Below are 8,616 nucleotides of genomic sequence, written 5' to 3' on the forward strand. Positions count from 1 at the left end.
ATCTACAACTCTAGATGACAGTAACGTAAATCACTCATACATACATCATGTTGATTAAAAGGAACCATACTCAAGAGTACATGCTGCATATTTCCAGGAATTTTTCCTCTGGCCTCACCTATCAGACCATCCCTGCCTCCCAACCAGTGAAGCCTAGAGCACAGAGCAATGTGATTCCCATTTGAAAAGCACCTTGAGTTCATAAAAGGGAAAATAATTCATAATGGAAGTCCAAGTAATTATTTTAACATCCAAGTTGTCTAATGCATAGGAACTATAATTATTATTCCCTTTATCCATTTGTTTTTATAATTATTGCCCTTGACAGAAGACGTAAATAGACATTTCTCCAAAGAAGACATACAGATGGCCAAAAACCACATGAAAAGATGATCAACATTGCTAATTATTAGGGAAATGTAAATCGAAACTACAGTGAAATATCACCTCACTCTGGTAAGAATGGCCATCATTAAAAAGTCTACAAATAATAAATTCTGGGCTTCCCTGGTGGCGCAGTGGTTGAGAGTCTGCCTGCCAATGCAGGGGACACGGGTTCGTGTCCCGGTCTGGGACGATCCCACATGCTGCAGAGCAGCTAGGCCTGTGAGCCATGGCCACTGAGCCTGTGCGTCCGGAGCCTGTGCTCTGCAACGGGAGAGGCCACAACAGTGAGAGGCCCGCATACTGCAAAAATAATAATAATAATAATAAATGCTGCAGAAGGTGTGGAGAAAAAGGAACCCTCCTATACGCTTGGTGGGAATGTAAATTGGTGCAGCCACTATGGAAAACAGTATGGAGCTTCCTTAAAAAAACTAAAAATAAAGCTACCATATGATCCAGCAATCCCACTCCTGGGCATATATCCAGAGAAAACCATAATTCAAAAAGATACATGCACCCCTATGTCCATTGCAGCACTATTTTCAATAGCCAGGACATTGAAGCAACCTAAATGCCCATTGACCTATGAATGGATAAAGATGTGGTACATATATACAATGGAATACTACTCAGCCATAATAAAGAATGAAAAAATGCCATTTGCAGCAACATGGATGCAACTAGAGATTATCATATTAAGTAAAGTAAGTCAGAAAGAAAAAGACAAATACTGTATGATATCACTTATATGTGGAATCTAAAATATAATATAAATGAACTTATTTACAAAACAGAAATAGACTCACAGACATAGAAAACAAACTTATGGTTAACCAAAGGGGATGTTGGGGGAGAGAGATAAATTAGGAGTTTGGGATTAACAGATAAAAACTACTGTATATAAAATAGATAAACAGCAAGGTCCTACCATATAGCACAGGGAACTATATTCAATATCTTATAATACACCATAATGGAAAAGAATATGGAAACAAATATACACATATATATATGCATAAAACTGAATCACTTTGCTTACACCAAAACAAACACAACATTGTAAATCAACTATACTTCAATAAAAATAAATAAATAAATAATTATTGCCCTTGAAAAAGATTCTCTCCTTGACCAAACACTAGTTACACTCCTCTTAGCTCTCTTTTGAACCAGGCCTCAACCTGGCCAATAGTCTTGAACAAAACACTAACGTAGTTTCTAACAGCTCAAGGCTGCATCCCTAAGATGACCCTAAATTCCCTTAAAGTGATTGCCTGAGAACACTCAAGCCTTCCAGGACAATTTACTATTCCAGCTAACACAGGAGGAGAGGACCTTCTCTCCCAGACTCTGTGGGAGGGTAGAAATCTAACTTGAATTCAAGTGCCAGTTAGAAACCCAAATGGGTTTCACATGGATGAACACCCCTTTCCTGTTTTTTGTAATTTTTACTTCCCTGGCTGTATTGGCCCCTACTTACTCCCTCCCTTTTCCCTCATGCTCACTTTGAAAAGCCTAGTCACCTCTGTACAAATTGAAGTTGGGGTCAGTTCACGCTGGACTCTTTTCCCTGTCATAATAGTATATGACTGATTAAAATATGTCCTTACCACTTTAACTAGGGTCTGGCTTTGTTCATCTTTGACATTTTTTTCCTATAACCATTACCTTTTTATTAAATAAATACCATCTGGTACATGGCAAAATGCCTAACGAAGCATAGTTTCCACCCAAAGAGATATGGATGGCCCTAACCTAACATCACCCATCATGGGCTGACATAGTTCAACAAATGTCTCCTTCTTCTTCCTAAGTGTATTGGTTAGGAGTGTGGGCTATGGAGACAGACCAGGTCCAAACCGTCCTTCTGCCACTTATAAACTGTGTGAGTTGGAATACTCTTACTTCACCTTATAGTCACTCAATGTATGAAATTGCCTTATGTATAAAATTGGGATTGTGCAGTGCTTACTGTAGAAGACGAAACGTTTCCAAACAAATATGGCTTTGCGTTTTGGTCTTTACAATGATAAATGGCCCTGAATACCAATATTTTAAAAATTCTACTGCAGAGATATTGGGATATCTGGCTCTCTGTGATCTTGGGAGATTGAAAGAACCACTCTGCGCTTCAGTTACCACTTCTGTAAAAGGGGGAAAACAACCATCCCTACGTCATGGGCTGCTGCTTTGAGAACTGAGTTAATACATAACCATTAGAACAGTGCGAGGCACACAATAACAGCTCACTAAATGCTAGCTGCTTTAAACAAATACTGACAATATGATATTTTTATAGTTTTATAGTTTACACATATGTTTAATAAAGTTTAATAGTCTTACAACTGAATCCTATTCATCAAATGTTAGATTTTGTGTATCATTAACTTTCACTGTTAACCACTGTTGGATACCTAACTAATTATGAGAATATCTCAAAGTACTTGGAACAACTGATTTCAGGAAATACACCACCATTTCTGCACATGGCCAAACATAAAGCTGAGGTCCCATGCAGGATCCTGCCTTCTCCTCACATACCTCCCGTGCACACCCACTGCAGGTCCCTCCTGCCCTACCTCCAACAGGCCCTGTCCAGGCCACCCATCCTCTGCACACCACTGCAGCTCAGGGCCGATCCACCCTCGTCTCTCCCCGGACCCTGCAAATTCTCCTAACGGTTATCCCCATAGCTATCCTGTCCCTGTCCAGTCCATTCCCCACACAGCAGCCAGAGTTGCCTTGAGAGCACGTGAATCAGAGCATGTCACTAGGGACCTTGTCTGTCTTGTTCTATGTGCTGTGTCCCTGGTGCCTAGTTCAGTGCTTCACATATAAATCTCTGAATAAATATTACTTACATGAAGGAACTGTTACCTACTTGACATATAGGAGCAGAGACAAATATTTAAGACTGAGGTACAGGAGAAGTTGACAAGGAAATTAGACATTAAAGGATTCAAAATTTTAAGAGTGTTTGTTGCAAATCTGCAGCAGAGCTGTTTAAAATGGGATGAATACCAGAAACATTGGAGATGTTACTCAAAATGTAGACACCTCGCATTCTACCTCCCTGGTTTTGATTCAGCAGACCTGGGGTGGACCCAAGAATCTGGGATTTTTAACAAGACCCCAAGTGAGTTTAATGAAGTGCTTTGAGGATCCCACTTGGAGAAATCCTGACCCAAACAGCTAACATTTGTGTAGCATTAATTTAATGCCTACCATGCAGAGTTCTATGATATCTGGGGTGTATCTGTTAATGTTATTACTTGAAAGTGCACTGGTCCTTCCCTCCCACCTATGAGCACAGATTGCTTTCCCACATGGGCTCAGACCTAAAGCCCACAATACTCCTGGGTGGTCAGAAACATTGAGTACTGTTATCCTGATGTATAGAAGACAATGGAGGGAAGGGTGGTGACTTACCTTACACTCTTGTTCCAGGAACCTGTCTAGTAGACTCGACATCACACTTGGTTCTTCTCTATTGGATCCTGCTCCTGGGACTCGAAGTCCACACCCCTCTCTGATGTTCCACTGTAAGGAGATAAGACAGCACATGAAATAGAGAGGAAAGAGAGATGAAGGGAAAGTACATGAAACACAGGGGAAGAGGTGAGGATGTTCTGCCTGCTCCCTCTCAGTTCACGGGAAGCTGTGCAGTGATGCTTTTCCTCTTCCCCAGCTCCATCACACAGCCCCCTCTGCACACACAGCAGTGACACTGAGGCTCACAGGTCATGGACATGTGCGCTTATCCCTGCTTATGTTACATGTCCAAGTACTCTCCCTGGAGGTCATGCTACTATGGTAACGCCAGAGGCATCATATTGACAGAATGAAGTAAGCAAAGTTGGAATGGGGAACTAACATTGCTGAGGGCCTAATAGGTGCCACACACTGAAGGCTGTAATTATCAGACTTTTTCTCTTCAGTTCCTCAAAGGGATGTTCTGAGGTGGGGATCATAATTTTCTTTCTACACATTAGGAGATACTCAGGTTTAGAGAACAAAGCACATGTTCAAAGAATTCTAAGGAGGTGTCAAATAGACACAGACGCCAACTTAAAGTGGCCTCTATTGGCCGATTCTGGGACATTTTGAGCATCAAAATAAATATAGCATCAGATGGTAGCCCTCTGAGCAAAATAGGAATCTATGAGTCATACTGATATAAATATTAAAACAGAGAGAAGAGAAAGCTCTACCTCCAGTCAAATTTCAATGAACGAACGGAAAGGAATGAGCAAATCAGAAAAGCAACACTTGACAACTATAATAGTAATAAATAATTCAGGTTAGAATTATAAAATGATGTTCAATCTGCGCCAAATCCCATAGCAGTCACTGAGTCACCATGGTAACCATGCTGGCCAAGTGAAGCTGGAAAAAAAACGAACAACAACCACTGTGATTTGGTTCCAATTATGTGCTAGGAAGTTAACAGGACTGACCTGACCACAGGATCAATCTCAAGTATTCCTTATAATAAAGATTCCTGGCAGCTTCCCCAATATACATACAAACGTACATGCTCATATACATACATGCTCTCTCCTTCTGTCTGTTTCACCACCTGATAACCCAGGAATTCATTGAGGAAGACTTGCTGGGGGACAGAAAAGAAGAACCCCACAATTAAATTGGTTCAATTCTAACCACACACATGAAGTTAAAAGCTACCGTAACTATTTTCTTTCAGTGGCTAATTTTTCTGGAGATGTCATGTAGAATTATCTCCATGACATTTTCCTGCCTAGTTTCAGCACATTGCCAATAACGTCTAAAAGCTGATATAGAAACACAGTCAAAAGCATGTTATGCATTAAGTAGCTTTTCCACCCTAAGGTAGCCTGTGCTTTCAACCAAAAAGTTCCTGCAATGGCTATTGTTAAGCATTTGGCTGCTGACAGCTCAGTGAAAATATAGTAATTGAAAACTGTATTTACAAAATAATGCTCTTTACAACAGCATCAAAAAGTCTGAAATACTTATGGATAATCTGTCCACAAATGTGCAAGGCCTGTACTGAACACTACAAACCATTGCTCAGAAAAATTAAAGAAGACTTAAATAAATGGAGAGACAACAGTCTTTAAGGATCAGAAGATTCAGTATTGTTAAGATGGCACTTCTCCCCAAATTGATCTATATACTCAGTGCAATCCCAATAAAAATCTTAGAAAATATTTTTTAAAAGAAATGTATGGGCCAATTCTGAAGTTCATGTGGAAATTCAGAGGCCATGAACTATGAAAAACAACTTTGAAAAAGAATAAGGTTGAAGGATAAACACTCCCAGATTTGAAGACTTACTATAAACCTACGGCAATCAAGGCAGTGTGGTATTGGAATCAAGGTAGATAAGCAGATTGAAGGAAAATAATAAAGAGTCCAAGAATAGATGCAAACATACATGGAAAACTGATTTTTGAAAAAGAGGCAAAGGCAATTCAGTGGAGAAATGATAAGTCTTATCAACAAACGGTGCTGGGACAAGTGGATATTATATACACAAATATAAACTGTGACGCACATATCACATTATACACAAAAGTCCACTCAAAATGGATCATAGACCCAAATATACTCTAAAGCTATCAACCTTCTAGACGAAATATAGGAGAAAAATCCTTGTGACCCTGGGTTAGGTGAAGATTTCATAAATGAGACACCGAAACTATAATCCATAAGTGAACTAATACATACACTGGACTTCTAAGTTAAAAACTGCCCTTCCTAAGATACTGGTGTGAAAATGAAATGTCAAGGCACTGAGTGGGAGAAAATATGTGCAAATTACATATCTGACAAAGGACCTATACCCAGAATATAGAAAATCTATCAAAAGTCATTTAGGAAAACAAAGACACTATAATAAATAAATGGGGGAAATTTTTGAATAGAAATTTCACCAAAGAAGATATAGAATTAGCAAATAAGCACATGAAAATATGCTCAACAACATCATTAGGGAATTGCAAATTAAAACTACAATCTGATACCACTACATCCACATGAGAGTGGCTAAAATTAAAAAGACTGATCATCCCAAGCATTGGCAAGGTTGTGGAGGATGGAACTCTCACACACTCCTGGAGGGAATGAAAAATGGTGCAACCAGTTTGGCAGTTTCTTAACAATGTTCATCTTACATCTACCATATGATCCAGACACTGCACTCTTAAGTATTTACCTGAGGGAAAGAAAGCATATGTCCATGCAAAAACTAATACACAAATATTCACTGGAGGTATAATTAAAAAACAACAACAAATTTCAAACAAATTGCAGTATATCTGTATACTGGGATACCAGTCATCAATAAAAAAGAATGAACTACTGATACATGCAACAAAAGGGATAAATCTGAAATAAATAGGCTGAATGAAAGAAGCCAAACCAAAACCAATGAACTAAAAAAACCTTTATGATTCCATCTGAATAAAATTCCAGGATATGAAAACTAATCTATAGTGAGAGAAGTTCAGTGGTTACCTCGGTACACTGCAGAGGGAGGGGAGGGAGGCCAGGTAATAAAGAGCTGAAACTGTTATGTACTGGGAAAGTAAACGTAACTATATTTAAGAGTGGTTATTTTAGCAGATTAATAAGACACTCTAAAGTAATTATTTAAAAATATAAATTCTTAAAACATATTTTAAACTTACATTTGGAAATTTTCTGCCTTCTTAAAACTTTTCATTATAGAATGGATAAAAACACGGCTTCCAGGGAAGAAACTATATTATAATCTCAAATCGCTAGGAAGACTTTCTAACCAAATGCATATTTCAACAACCACCTGATAGAAACATGGGAATCACTGAATAATATTTACCCAGTGAGAACAATTTAGGTATATTTATTCCAAATGCATGTTAAAGATCAAGTTCCTCCCTCAGACTGGACAAATAATTGCTTTCAGACAAAAGAAGACATTTCTAATGGACCTCAAGGACTATTACAAAGCATGCAGCTGCTGATAGAATGGAGTTACACCTGCTAAAACTCTTCTTCCATGATAAGATCAAAGTAGCTTCTCTACTTTTAGGCTAGTTTGTGAACCTCACAGGAGCTATTCCACAGCATGCTTTTATCAGATCTGTGAACTCACTTGAGCCAGGTGGCATAACCAAATAAAGATGTGAACTGTTGGGTTCTCCTGAAGACTGTTGCCTTTGAATCTGGAGTAGAAGCTTCAGAAGCCATCAGGACACAGATCCTCGGAACCTGCCCCCTTCAGACACCTGATATGCGCAAGGCCATCGGCATGAGGAGCTGCACAGGGAGAGACAGATCCAGCAATTACCATGGTTTACTGGTGTAACTGTGTGCCCTGCACCGTGCTAAGCACTGGGTTAGTGACAATGACAGTGAAACAACTGGGTAGTGATCCTAACCACCAGAAGGTACAATGAGCTTCCCACCAGGGCCTTTTTCTTCTCCTTTCCTCATATGTCCCCTAAGAACAAAGTGGAAAAGGAATAAGAAGTGGCCTGAATTCATACAGACATTCATACTGCTGCAATAACCACAGGACCATCGGCTTATTCACGTGTTATCGCTAAACGTTCACAGCGATCCTGTGGGGAAAGCATTCTTATCCCCATTTAACAGAGGGGAAAGCTGAGGCTCAGAGAGAGTCGTTACCTGTTTCACCTCCCGCGCCCCTGCCTTTAGAAGGAAAGTGGCTCCAGGACACCCCTGGAGCAGGACACCGCACCCACTGGGGCCAGGAGGGACCCCAATGGCTTTACCTACGAGACAGCGGAGGCACCAAGCCCCAAAGCAGGAAAGAGGTGACTTGGATGTGGATCCCTTTATCTCCCCACACCCCAGGGCGGCCCAGCCCCCACCTCACGGACCCACACTCTCAGCTGAGTCCCAAAAACCTGAAGGCGGGACCTGCTTCTCTCATCAAGCAGCGTCCGTCTGTATTAAAAAATCGTCACGGTCGCCATATTGACGTCAGGTTTCTATGGCAACCGCGAGGCGCAGGCTTGTTTCTCCACATCGGAAATGCCTCTTCACAGCCATCCATCCACACCCTGGATTTCGCCGAAAGCAGAGTACCTTTGCTCTTCAGGCTGCCACCGGAGAAATAGAGGCACTAGACTGGGACCCGGGCGTTGGCGAAATTCTGCCCACGTTGTTGTAACAAGGCATGTGCCTGTCGTCAGGAATTTTGTGTTAAAATGAGACAGGAAGGAAGTATCAGTATAA

At 40.4% G+C, this 8,616-nt stretch overlaps 1 long non-coding RNA gene across 1 annotated transcript; it reads right to left on the bottom strand.

Annotated features, from left to right (window-relative positions):
* Positions 1 to 3,758: 3,758 nt before the first annotated feature.
* LOC112414670 (uncharacterized) lies at positions 3,759 to 7,663 on the bottom strand. The gene is made up of 3 exons (XR_003006207.1): positions 7,508 to 7,663; positions 4,938 to 4,999; positions 3,759 to 3,927 (listed from the first exon to the last, which is right to left on the bottom strand). It is a non-coding gene; the product is annotated as an uncharacterized LOC112414670 (long non-coding RNA).
* Between the last annotated feature and the right edge of the window lie 953 nt (positions 7,664 to 8,616).

Source organism: Neophocaena asiaeorientalis, unplaced genomic scaffold (assembly GCF_003031525.2).
Source record: "Neophocaena asiaeorientalis asiaeorientalis breed wild unplaced genomic scaffold, Neophocaena_asiaeorientalis_V1.1 scaffold1015, whole genome shotgun sequence".
Lineage (NCBI taxonomy): Eukaryota > Metazoa > Chordata > Mammalia > Artiodactyla > Phocoenidae > Neophocaena > Neophocaena asiaeorientalis.